This window comes from Ambystoma mexicanum, chromosome 2p (genome assembly GCF_040938575.1).
Source record: "Ambystoma mexicanum isolate Mex_15411 chromosome 2p, UKY_AmexF1_1, whole genome shotgun sequence".
In the NCBI taxonomy this organism is placed as follows: domain Eukaryota; kingdom Metazoa; phylum Chordata; class Amphibia; order Caudata; family Ambystomatidae; genus Ambystoma; species Ambystoma mexicanum.
Window position 1 is genome coordinate 160,259,339 of NC_090923.1, and position 14,447 is coordinate 160,273,785.

At 42.0% G+C, this 14,447-nt stretch overlaps 1 protein-coding gene across 1 annotated transcript in view; it reads left to right on the forward strand.

The window, feature by feature from the left end:
• Positions 1-14,447, forward strand: part of C2PH3orf20 (chromosome 2p C3orf20 homolog) — a 746,030-nt gene that overhangs the window by 529,478 nt on the left and 202,105 nt on the right. The gene's annotated exons all lie outside the window — the stretch shown is intronic.

Sequence of the window (14,447 nt, forward strand, 5' to 3'; positions counted from 1 at the left end):
TACTGTGTAACTACGGTCACGTGTCACTTTTCTTTTCTGATTTCTAAATCAAAAACATCATTTGGGGGTCCTACAAGCCCCTGATTTTCTACTCCCACCACCAAAAAATGGCATGGTGTGATATCACTCAGGTAAGTGGCAGTGATTGTGACTACCTCACTCAAAATGCAATTCCAACCCTTCCGTTTTCCTACATGTCCAAGGAGCCACGAGCGTTTCAAAATGCTGAAGACCTTCATACGGCCAGTTCCTTTGGCCTACAACTCCCTTGATTCCTCACCACTCATTATGCTGCCTAAGGATGATGGGATTTGTAGGCTAACGCATCTGGAGGTTGGCAGGTTGCAACCACTACCAACGGATCATGAACCTAAAGGCTGGGGGCCTTATATAGTCTCGATGTCACCCTGGTTCAAACCTGTGTGCTAGAACCTTGAAAGAGGTTTGACACCGTGAGCTTGGTCAAATTAGAGCGTATTCAGGGGATTAAGGGCTATATGAACCACAATGCAGAGGTCTAATGTTCAGGTCTCCCTTAATTACAATTCATTGTTGTCTCTGTCTCTGTGTAATTTATATGCTTCGCCTGTAAGATATGCTTTCCAGATCAAAGTGCCGTATTTAATTAGCAACAGTGCAGACAATCAGGCAATCACTACACAACCACTAGTCTTCCTTAGCATAACATTTAGCTCTGTGTATTCTTAACACATATTTTAGGACACGCAGATCCACATCCAACCCCTATGCCCTGGACCTAGGAACGCCAGTTTCTGAAAAAAAAAGTCCTGCCCATTCCCAAAATGAGATGAGATTGCAAAATCTGGTAAAGGGGCTTTCACAGATTTGGGAGTTCATATTGAGTTGGTAAGGGTCATCCAGGGATGGAATCCTTGCTCTCGCTGCCTGGATAGATGCTGCACCATGATGCCCAACAAGGCCCAAACACAAGTCTGGGGATGCTGCTGGTACTCTTTACAGATGGAAATTGCCAAGTATTTCAGGGCTGGACTGTCTGTGTGGGCGGGACCAGACTAATATTTAAAGGTATACGTATTGCACAGGAAGCTAAAACTTGATTAACCACCTAAGTGCACCTTTAGATGAGTCAAGTATCAACTGGCCACACTCTTACTGATGCAACTGTGGAGCCCCTTTTCCTCTGCATTCAAATACCTGGATTTATTTAGAAAATGTTTGAAAATATTTAGTCAATCCTTCCCTGTTCTGGTCTGGTTTATGGTGAGCTGTGGCATGAGTTGGAAATCTGGTCAGGGCACCATTTGTTTGAAGTTGGCCCATTTAGTTTGCTTCTCTTGCTGTTAGTTATGTGTATTCATTTCCTTGAATCTGTGTAGCGTTTTTGCTGAAGCGCTTTACAGGAGTTACTAAAAGTGGGCCAGTGATTAGGAAGCAGATGGAGGTACTGGAGAAAGTAAAGCGGAGGGTATTTCTAAGCTGAGTCCAGAATGTGAGATTTAAGAATGGAGGGAGAGAAACTCACGGTAGGGACAGAACAGTCGCTGAGGGGAATTCAAACTCACTGTAGACTATCACTGACACAGAAGGATGGAAAGCTAGAAGTATCACATGACAAGGAAGAAGTATAGCTCGGGAGGATAGCTCAAGGGCAACGTGCACAACTTGGAAGCACACCGACACTGGGCAACACATGTTTGATCACCGGGTCCGCTCTTAGCAACGTCTGGGTATTACGTGCGTTATAAATAACCTATCATATCATATCTAGTAGGAGACTTGTCCACTTGCTAAAGATCAAGGAAAGCCCACAATGTAATCTGTTTACATGTATTGCAATTCTGTATGTCTTCGCAATCCTGTTATAGCTTTAAGATCTTCAAGCCCTAGCTGCCAACGTGAACCCAGAGTCCAGCCTCCAACGATTAGGTTCCTGAACACACCACGCCCTACGCTTCAACCTCTGGAACTCTAAATCTTAACGTAAGGTTCCGGGTTCTCATAGAGACTTGAAGACGCACCTCATTCTGTCGGAATGTATAAAGCTACTATGGATTCTCCCGCTCACTCAATCACTAGCCCTGTTTCCTAAGACCGCCACTGTGACAAAGCTATGGGGATGGTGATCACAAGAAGGGTCGTCCACTCCCTATCAGTGAAGACCTTTAGAAAGGACCCAACAACTATATTCTAGCAACAGACTCTACATTCATAAGCAACATGTTGCAGAGCTCTCTGTGTTTCCTCTAGTAGCCTACCCGCCGCTGCCCAAAGTTCAGTCAGCACATCATAACTCGATGAAAACAGAATGAGTGCAAAACTAAATGGAGTAACTGCCCCAGATGCTCCACCAATAACCCCACTGTTGATTGGAGACGTGAGCGTGAAGCCCAGTGAGAAAACGATGAATGGCTGAGCAGTGTTTGACATGTTGTTTATCAACAGAGCATTGTCTACATATGTCTATTCTTTACATGTGATAACAGCATCACCCTAAGGAGTGAAAAACTAAAAACAGTTCTCTTCCGCGTCCTCCTGAGAGTTCCTCGGGCGAATTCTGTCCCAAAAGTTGTAACGTCAGACCACAATTAAATCTCTCCTCCCTTTTCCATATCCAAAGTATATTTAACCATAATCTGATTTCCCCCACTTTGCTTATTATCCCTACTCTTCTCTGCAGCAAAAAATGTATGGAAAAAACCATGTGCTCAGACAAAGTGTTCCTTTGACAGGAACCGCTTCAAACTTGTGCACCATTTGTTTCCGTAGCACGACAGTGACCTTTCAACTATTCATAATTCCACAGGCGCCTTTTTCATTGTCAGCAAAAGCATGTGACATTAAAGAACATTAGAACAGGGAAATCCTTTCCTTGCTTCCTATTCCCACCCCCACTCCCTGACTCTTTGGACTCTCAAATTGCTTCCCGAGAGCACCGTTGACCTTTGCAGAGAACCCCAGAGTTGCCTGACTTACCCTTCGCCGCCTCAGAAACCACGCCCCATTTTCCTGGTTCACTCCAGAATATTTATATTGCATCCGCTCTTTTGCCACAAAGGGGTACTTCAATTAAAATGCTTTATGCCCCCATGGGATGGCCCCGGAGGCTGATGGGGCGCCACGCTCCTCTAAACTTTGACGCTAATTGGGTGTTCTTTACGTCTCCGTGTTCCCATTGCCCCCACTGCTTTATGCATTCATGTATCATTTACTGCTAAAGAATAGCTGAGCCATCAGTTTGTTCCATGTCTGGAAAGGGTTAACCGTTGCAGACAAGGAAAGGACTCATGTGAGAAATGCTTTCGTGTTTCCTCGTGCTAAAAACTGTGAGGTACAATCACGCTTATAAAACAAATATCTGAACTTTGCACCCAGCATTTACTTTTCAAGTCTCCTTTTTGTTATGATCACTTTGATCAATGGTCTGCATACCTTGGCTGTTTATATGTTTTAGACTACAACTCCCAACACCCTTAGTCAGTGCAGTCAATGGTGAGGGAACATGGGAGTCATTGTCCTTTAAATATGGAGATCCGCAGTCAGTAGACTCCTGTCTTTGGTTATGTTATCTCTTGATAATTCATGTTAGTACGTGTTAGCTTAGGTTATGTAGCTATAGCTTATGCAATGTCATATTAATACGTGCCATGGTTTAAAGTGCTGCATGCAGGAGTACTTCAAATTGCAGGGGGTAGGAAGGATGAAACGCGGGGGGGGGGGGGGAGAGACAGAAGGTAAGGGAGGGAGGGTGAGACATTGAAGAACATGCGCGTTAGTGCTTAACACGGTTTAATTTTTTAAACTAAGTACCATTTTAAATACCTTTATACTGAAAGCCTTTTGGTATTGGCCAGACTAACAATGCATACGTGGCTCTGTATCATTCACCTGCTGGTCAGGCAAGGCTGGTCCAAAGACTATGGTCAGTCTGTATGAAGCAAGCGAAGGTGGTATGCATGAGGGAACAAAGGTACTAACTTTCTTTATGAACTGCAAATGTCTCTTTTGCTGGCTCCCCCATTTTGAGGGGAAGTAGGAAAGCAATCTTCCGCAATCACGCTTCTTGCATTTGCAAATGTGGGCCAGGCCCCTCGGTATCTAAACAGTACCTGCATTCAATTCTTGGTGGCCTGACGCAGTCAGACCCGGTGGTCGAACATAGATGTGAGCTGATCAGGCTGAGTTTGGGCAAGTAGAATCGTGCAGGATCCCGGCATCAATCATGCGTCGACTTGGGGCAAATGTGTGTGTTCAGTGCGATAGAATGGCGGCTCTTAAAGGATGCAGGGCAGTCCCAGGAAAGCGGGACAGTTGGCCAGGCTGCTAGGCTATGGAATGTGGTGTTTGTTCAACGAGTCTTTGGGCATGATCATGATTTCTGTTTTGTCCAGGTTGAGTTTAAGGCTGTTGGTGTTCATCCATTCATTTGTTTCTGTGAGGCAGTTGATAAGGGTTTCGGATGGATCTCCACTAGTTTTGTTTTATTGATGATTTGTGTGTCGTCTATGTAGTTGGAGCAGGTGAGTCTGTGTCTTTTTGATGAGGTTGATGAATGGGATCTTGTGGATGTTGACGAGCAGTGGTGTGATTGATGAGCTTTGTGGAACTCTGCAGGTTGGTGTGTTTGGTGCTGATTTGAAAGGGGTTATCCAGGTTGTTTCTGTTCTTTCCATTGGGAAGATCTTTAACTATAGCAATGGCAATGCTGCTGATTCCTATTTCTTGGAGTCTTTTAAGGATGGTTGCATGGTGGACTGTGTCAAGGGCTGCTGATTAGTCTAGTAATATTAGCACCATCTTAAGCAAGTTTGGGGCCCGAGCCCAGCCACATACACCTTTGCAGCCCCCCCTACAGCAAAACAATGGAAGTAAGAGATCCAGAATATCTGGTTGCGCTGCCTTTGCTGCGATCACAACCCATATCTTGAAATACTGCCTCACCATGATGAAAATAAGCACGGGTACTACCTTTCACTCTCCTTACCCTCATCATTTGTGCTGTAATCATAATGATAATCAAGTTGCATTAGGCCAACATTAGCAGTACACTACTATAAAGGCTGATATAAAGGCTGATATAAAGGCTGATAGAAAGGCTGGACACAAATTATATGAAAAAGGTGCACATAACCCAGAATCGACAGACAAGTCACATTAGCTGCCTCTGAACAAAAATACAAAAGTGCTCAAACAGGTATACAGGTGACCAAGTCAAAGCTAGGAGAAAGCTATGCCTGCCATAGTATAGACAGTGGATGATTATTAGAAGTTACCAGTGAGGTGTGCATATCCAGACTGAGAGAAAAAAGCTTTGCTCACGCCTACGGCCCAAACCGCTGGACAGATTTTTACCAATTTGCACCAGGTGCAGCAGCTTGGTCCTGAAAGCGTGCTTTAGTACATTTGGTGTAAATCCGTACAGTAGTTTTTTTTTTAAATGGCCAAAAAGTAGGTACAAATCAATTAATGATATCTAGGTTCGGTCCGCGGACTCACTTCCATGTTCGGTCTGCAGACGGGCCTCTGATTGGTCCATAGGACAGTGTGACGTCCACGGACATCGGACGTGTTCGCTTATTGGTTAATAAAAAACGTGAGGTACATCAAAAACATTTGAAACGGTCGCCATGTTGGATTTGTGGACAGCCGCCGTTGTCCGCGGACATCGCCGTAAAATCATAATAAAACATACAACATTGCACTTGTCAAACTAATTAAACAATCTCTGGGGAAGTGAGGGTTGATGAGGATGCGATGGGATATGGCCATAAAAAGCCAAAAAACAGGTGGTTCTTCATCTCCCAAGTCCGCAAACAGTCCGGACATCTCCGATGTTGGGGGACATCCATATATATTTCTGAATTACAGGGCTGGTGAAAAGCAGTTTTTTGATGGCTTATAAGTTTGGCGCCACTCAATAAAACTACTTAAAATATTGCAGTATCATGTCGGACCTAGCTCTGAATGGTTCTGCAATGTTTGGTGCTTTTTCGCCAAGCGGGAGAAAACATGTAGTGCCGTTTGACGAAACAGCACAAAAGTTTGCAAATAGATTTTAGACCTAGATTTGAATGGCTTTGCAAAGTTTTCTGGGAGTTTGTCTAGAGGGCGCAAAATTAGAGCGGGGTTGCAACATTTTTAGAGGCTTATAACTTTGTTGCCATTTGACAATGTGCACAAAATATTTCAGAAAGATTATAGACCCAACATTGAATGTCCGTCCAAAGTCTGAATCGATTTTGTCAATTGGGGGCTTAGTGATATGATTTGTGCATTTTGACACTTTTCAAAAAATAAAACATGGACGGATTTGCAGCAAACCCATGCACGGAGCTTTGGCAAGGACCTGAAAGCATGGTTCTGCAAATGTGGCTGTGTTTGATTTTTTTTAAAAGTGTCATAATGTAGGTACAGAAAATTGTGATATACCTTTTGGTGACTGAGGTTTGGCCTGGGGCCATAGGCAGTGGCCATATTGTTAGAGTCATGTCCAAAGGCCATGACTCAGACAACCTGGCTACTGGCCATGACCACAAGGGACAGGCAATGGGGTTAAAATGCAAATGGCCACAAGGGAGTAGCTATGTGGTAACGTTTTTCGAAATCGGGATAGGTTTGAATGGACAAAAAGATTCTGCCATTGGCTACAGCCTCTAAGGATTGCATCAACAGATCACCATGACTACCACTGCATATACTGCAAACCCCAAATAGGCTCAGAGATAAATGCTAATCAGCAATTCATTACCGAGCACACCGAACCAGGAGCCCATGTGGTTACCAGGCAATCCCTCCACATCATGAACCATCCTTATTTGCGACCATACTGGGAAAATATATTGGGATTGCATCCCAGACTCATTTCCACAAACTCGCAGCAATGACAGGCCCACAATCCACACGCCTTGACAAAGACCCTAGAGGGTCTAAACACATGTCGGCTGACTAACAATAAATACAGCACCAACAATAGTTTTCAAAACTGCTTTATTACGACAACAGTTACTTATTAAACAACCAAGCGCTCAGGTGAACAGGGCTTACTATTTTATTCCAAACCTAACACTTGATGAAGGAAGAACCCCATCACCAGCAACAGGGTAATCTGGTTACAGTACTAGATCAAGCGCAGTGATCTACCCATTCTACCACCCTGCAATTACTTCTTATTCGTGTACTCTAATTTGCTCATTGGATCATGCAGCATGGCCGAAGTTCTAGGTTTAAATGGGAAAAATAATTCTGCTTGCGGCTGCAGCCCAAAGTACTGGGTGGATTTACAGCAAACTTGTGCAAGGAGCCTTGGCAAGGACCTGAAAGCATGGTTTTGCAAAAGTGTCCTTGTTTTATTTTTTGAAACGTTTCATAATGTAGGTAAAAAATATAGAAATATACCTTTGGTGACTGAGGTATAGGTATAGCATGTGGCCATGTTTTGTTTAGATGAGTACATTCTTCACACCTGACATCTTGTTACCAACATTATAAACGCAACCCCTTTTAGGGACTTTTCATCCAAATTAATGTCATATGTGATGTCATCAGTGATGTCATCAATGACATTTGTGATGTCATCAGTGATGTCATCAATGACATTTGTGATGTCATCTTTGAAGTCCTGAGGGTTAGTCTTAGCAGTGCATGGTGGTGGCGTGAGTTATGGTTGCTTAGCTTACCATAACTGGTGAATTTCTGAGGGTTTTCGGTTTTACTTGTAATCATAACGTCCCTTTAACAAAGTTGTTTCACTGAATAATATATAGACATATGAAAAACAAACAAGAGGAAAACTGCCATCAAAGATGGAACAGTTTAGACCGCACTCCAGGCCATGAAACAAGAAACCAGAGAGCCCCGTTCATTCGGAAAAGTGAGCCAGAAACTCGAAGTATAAATACTTGCAAGTTTATTGTGTACAAATAAATATATATATTTAAAAAGCCACCATTAACAAAAACAACAGAGGCAGGACACCAAAAGAACAGTCCAGGATGGACGCGTTTCGCGCTTTCCACAGTGCTTGTTCACCAATGGGGGGGAGTGATTAAACATGGTATAAGTAGCAGTTTAAGTCCCTTGATAGTGTCTGTGACCCAATAGAGGTATATGTCTAAAGGTAATGCTGGCGGCAGACATCTTGTAACGTAAAAACCACATACCTGCATCATGCTGAAAACCTAAAATGCATCAGAAAATGCAGCAAAGAGCAACCAGAGTTAATTCGAAAAATGGCAATAAAATAAGCCACATTGTTATTCATGAAAAAAAACAGCAAGTCCGTCCATATGAATCAATAAAAATATGAACGCATAAATGACAGTCTAAATGCTAATGATAAATAGCAACATTATGACATACATGGTACAACGGCTGAAATGCAACATAATTAAAGATGTAACACTGAACCAGTATTTCCATCCAAATGCAACAGATACAGTGTTAACATCACAAATTAAAAGCACAATGCACGATTTTAAGAAGCGGTAAAGTATTAGCAAAGTGCAAAGGCATTATATAGCAACATTATAATTGCAATAAAGTGCAAGTGCATATCGATGACTCAGCAAGAATGCATTAGTCGAATGTTTGGAGCAGCAAGATATTGGCAAAGTGCAAAAATATTGTATAGCAGTTATTAAAATCAGAATAAAGTGCAAGTGCATATCAATGACTGAGTAAAATTACATCAGTCAAAATAGCAGCAAAATAACAGCACAATGCAAACACTGAAATACAATGCTAAAACACAATATAAAGATGGGTAAAAATACACGACTAATAAAAACATCAAAAAGCACTCCAAAAGTGCAAATGCAAATACAATGCGACGACTGAACAGATTGTGAAAAAAAGATAATAACGATAATGCCCAATAGTAGAATATCAACGCTTACCAGCCAACATAATAAATAAACATTACGTTGAGACAGACCAAGGGAAAAACACTGAATGCTTAAAAAAACCCATAAACAATGAAAATACACCATGAGAGACCCCCATTGACCCAAAGAAAGTAAAAAAGCAGCAACCAATGTAAAAAAAACAAAGGTATATATGAGGAAAACTAAACCCTCATACTAGCAGTGTTAAGATCTAGACCAACTGCCAGAGCATCGTGAGCAAAAAATATAGAAAATAATATGTATGTACATGAAAAAATCAAAGAAGCATAAGAATGAATTGAAACAAAAAGAATTATATCAAAACACAGAAAAATCCCTTGTAACAGACAATCTAGACTCCCAAGAAGTTACACTGCTCTTCGTCAATGTTGTGGCCGTTGGGTATCTTAGTGTCAAAATCAAGAATGTACTTGATTTCAAGCTGTCGTAATTTTAAGACTCGTGCCACTGCAAAAAAGCTTAGCAAACGAAAGTCATTATCATGTTTCTCCTTAAAATGCTTAGCCATAGGGTACGCTGGGTCCAAATTTTTTATAGCCTCAGATGTTGCAATACTCTAAGTTTCAATGTGCATGAGGTGCTCCCCACATACCATTTCTGTCAGGGGCAGCACAAGACATAAACCACAAATGCAGTGTCACAGGCCATAAGAGGCTTAATGTCGTAATGAATGGAAGTCACAGGCGAATTAAGAATTTCTGTATAACAGCATGTGTGCAAACTTTACATTTTGAACATTTTATGAACCCCACAGCAGGAGTAGCAAGCTATTTGGCAGCCTTGGAAACATTAGGTAAAGGAGACAAAAAGCTGGATACCAGTTTGTCTTTAAGAGACAAAGCTCTTTTGTATGTTAGAGTATGTCGTGTAGGTAGAACCGAAAGAAGGTCCTTATCCAGCCTTAAAACCTGCCAATGATTTTGGATGATTTTCCTAACATGGGCAGATGAATTGTCATAGGTGATAATAAGGCATGGATCGTCATTGGAGGCAGACTTAATGGGTTTATTGCCATGCAGCAATGCATCCCTGGACAGGGCACGTGCCTTGTTATAAGCAGTTTCAATAACAGTTTTGGCATATCCCTGATTCCAAAAATCTACTGCTGCTAAGGCACAAAAATGATCAAATTGCCCTACCTCAGTGCAATTCCAATGGTAGCAGATGAACTCCCCATATGGGATACTTTTCTTGCAGCTTGGTGGATGGCTGCTGCTGGCATGCAGGGGTAAACCGGTGTTGGAGGATTTTTTTATGAAGGGAAGTGTGAATACCAAAGATGTCTAGACTAACATTGACATCTAGGTACACAATTTCAGTCACACTATGTGCTTCAGTAAAAATAAAATTCACCTGATTGATATTTATGTGTCTGACAAATGATAACCAGTCGTGTTCAGTGCCTTTGCAAATAACAAACACATCGTCAATTTACCTCCACCATGCAATAATCTGTGTGGGAAAGTGAGCAGAAATCAAATCAGACAATAATGTGGCCTCCCACCATCCCATCATGAGATTGGCATAATAGGGCGCAAATGTGCTGCCCATCGCAGTGCCTCTCATCTGACTGAAAAAAGAACCCTAAAAAAAAAAAACATTATTGGTCAAACAGAAAAATAACATTTCCAGAACCATAGTGGTGTGACTCAATAAGTTTGAAGAACGTGAATCCATAAAATGCTTGCAGGCCCTCAACCCTATATCATGATCGATGGAGGTATATAACGAAACAACATCTAAAGTGGCTAAAATAAGACACTCTTCCCATGGAATGTCACTAATATGTTGCAGAAAATCCTTGGTATCGCGTAAATAAGATGGTAAAACTGAAACAAACAAAATCAGAGTCGTCTATAAACTGTGCCAAGTGCTCTAACAATGAACCACATAAAGTGACAATGGGTCTACCAGGTGGATGCGTTAAAGATTTGTGTGTCCTGGTGAAACAAGAAGGGACAAGGAATTTGCACAAATCCTCATCTAGTAAACCATGCTCCAACCACTTGGTACACAGTGACGTCAATTTCAACTGGATCTCTGCAAAAGGGTTAGCAGGTAAAGGGAGGTAACATAAATGATCATGAAGTTGCCTGTTTGCTTCTGCCACATAACTGACACACTCCTGTAATACAATATTAGACCCCTTGTCTGCCTGTTTAATCACTATATTGAGCAAGTTCTCCATCTCAGACATAGCTTTGCATTGGGGCAGGGTGAGATTTTGTTTATGATGAAACATAGAGCTTTTGCGTAATTTTCGGAGATCACTGACGCATAAATCGTGAAAAGCTTCAATACAACCCCCATCCGGAATGGGTGGGTTAAATCTGGATTTCGATTTAAGTTTGGTACGAACATCTCAGTTTGGATCAATGTCAAAGTCTGAAAAGTCAAAATTGGAGGGATCAACAGAGTCATCATAAAGTGAATCCAAACTGACCAATGAGGGAACATCCGAAATACAAAGATCAGTGCGACCTGTGCGTAGTGGAGATGGCCTACTGTTGGTAGGGTTCATGGCAAAAAACTTGTTTAATTTGATCTTCCGAAAGAATTTATCAAAGTCAAGTCATGATTGTACAAAGGTAGTAGGGCAAACGTTTAGACCCAAGGACAAAAGTGCCAATTGGGAGTTGGTTTGAACATGGGAAGAGAGATTTATAATTTGGCATTTATTCATGGTGGGTCTCATTGTTTTGCTCCAAAATGTGTTGATCTGCCCTGTTGATTGGTTTTTGAGCCGTCTCCCACGCTGGTCTCGGCGGGTTTTCTTGCCGCCGGTATTTTGTAACCTTTTCCTCTTCCTGTGCCACTTCCGCGACCCATGCCACGTTTTTCATTTTTGCCATCTTGGCACAGGAGTCGCATTTCTTCTAAAAAATTCAACCTTACTACAGGCTCCTCACTTTCTGAATTTGAAACATCAGATTCCGACGAGATGACTCCAGCATCCAAAGGCTCCTGTGCTGCGGGTTGTTGTTTGGTACTCTTGCGTTGAGGGTCGAATCGCTTAGCAAATGAGAATACCCTGCCAGATTTGTAGCCCAGCTTATCCCTGATGAACTTTCTTTGTTTCCTTTGTTTAATATCATCTTCATAATTGATTAGTGACTCATCACTCTTGGCACACAGTTTATTACCCTCATCAGTAACTGGAATTTCTTTCAGTTCCTTTTCAGCTTTTTCAAGATGTTGTAATGCAGTTAATCAATCTTTTTTGGCATATTTCACCAGAGCAGTCCTTGCTAGCTCCGCCCCATTCTTCGAGCATTTCTGCATCCTGGTCCTCAAATGACGGTGTTGTCATAATATGCAGACCTCTAGGTACACAACCAATGTCCAAGTAATTTTGCAGGGAATGCTCCTCCCACCACTTCGATATTTCTACATAACTTTTCTGTGTATTTAAGTAAAGTTAATTCCTGACTAATATTATCTTCTTTCTTCTTTTTGGCATTAATAATATTAACACCTGATGGCAATGTTTGCTGCTCACTAAATAAATCTTTTGCCTCTAATAGGCAAGCTGCCTCTCTGGTGTCCTGCATGTTGTAAAAGTCAATGGCGGAAAAATAAACAACCAAAAAAAATATTGGAAGAAGCTGGCTAGAAAAATGAACAGAGCAACTGGCAACACAGCTTGACAAAACCAAACTTGTAGGAGAATAAATTCACCAAACTAATGCCAATAAGGATTGGTGTGAGAGAAGAACGCTGGTGCGGAAAAGGCAAACAGCACTATACCCATTAGTACATATCGGGGAAAACCAAACATGAAAAACCACACCTACCTGTGAACCGTGCTGTACGCGTCCTCCGGCACAGGTAGAACAGCCACAAAAGGTCGGATGCTTCCAGTCCAGCACTCAGATGGGGGTCGTTGCCAAATTCCAATGGACAAACAATGCGTCACCAGCAACAGCAGAACAGCTCACAAAGCCAAGTGAGACTGAATGCGCCGGAAAGCATAAGCGTCTCCCGGTGCAAGCTGAGCATGGAACGCTGCATGCAATTATCAGAAAAACAAACAAGAGGAAAACTGCCATCAAAGATGGAACAGTTTAGCCCGCACTCAAGGCCATGAAACAAGAAACCAGAGAGCCCCGTTCATTCGAAAAAGTGAGCCAGAAATTCGAAGTATAAATACTTGCAAGTTTATTGTGTACAAAAAAATACATATTTTAAAGAAGCGACCATTAACAAAAACAACAGAGGCAGGACACCAAAAGAACAATCCAGGATGGACGTGTTTCGCGCTTTCCACAGCGCTTGTTCACCAATGGGAACCAGTGCTATATAGCACTGGTTCTTCAAAGAACAAGCCATAGCTGGGGATCATTTATGAAAACAGCCCTGGCTGACTAGAACTCAAAGGGTCAAGCCTGTGTACCTAAACAGATCTCTAGGGGCATGATGGAAGCATGGGGCATGATCTCCAAAAGAAGTAACCAAATAACATGCCCTGAACACTTTACACCCATTCATGGCAATACAGATGTTATGCCATCCATCAGGGATAGAGGGTTTAACAAGTGGTAGGTGGAGGGTTGTGGAAAGATAGGGGACCTGGCACAAGGGGAGACCATTAAAGAGTTTGTGGACTGCAAGTCCTTCTTTGGGCTAGGTGAGGGGGAATGATTCTGCTACCACCAGCTTCAACATTGGGTTCAAAACCCGGCTATGAAAGCATGGGTGACAAGACCCCCCACACAGTGCTAGAGAGAACTCTTGGAAGCAGGCGGGATGAAAGGGCTTCTAGGGAAACTAATGGGATGCTTGTCGAACCCCCTGCCCAGACGAGGTGGGCCAATCAAGCACAAATGGGAAACAGAATTGGGGAGGATCCTTACGCCTAAAGAGTGGGACGGGGTATACCGTAGTGCATGGAAAGGGTCCATCTGAACAAAGCATAGAGAACTGCAGATCAAGGTTCTCCACAGATGGTATTTTACCATCTGTGGAGAGCTCCTCTACACATTCACAATATTATATGTTGCCAGTGTTTTGAACGACCAAAAACATCATTTTAGACAGAAACCTTGCTATACTCTCATACGAGTTACCTTGACTTAATTTACGTACGTTAAGAGGCCTGGCTAAATCATAGACATGTGTTACCAAACTTATGTTTTAAAATCAGATCTGAATTCATTTGATTTCAAACTATTTCTTCTCACATATAATTTCATAAATCTTCTGAATCTTCCGAAACATAACAGTGCCGACAGGAGATATTCATTTAATAGAATAATTTCTGAATGATAAGGTTTAGGCTGTAATTTCCCTGTGGCATTCTGTCTCTAATAGCATATGGGTGGAAGCACAAGAGCAGTCTTAGATGAGGTAAATGTTTCCCCTATGTGAGTAGTGTGAGCACAACATTGCTATCAGATTTGATCAAACATGAACAGTATTTGGGGGCAACCAAACCTGTAATGCACTGTTCCAGGGTAATAAGTATCCGAGCAGACTGGTGAATCTCATTCATCAGAACTGGTGACTAATTCTTAATTCAATTAAAACGTGCTTATTAATACAATAAATCTCCATAAGTACATAAGA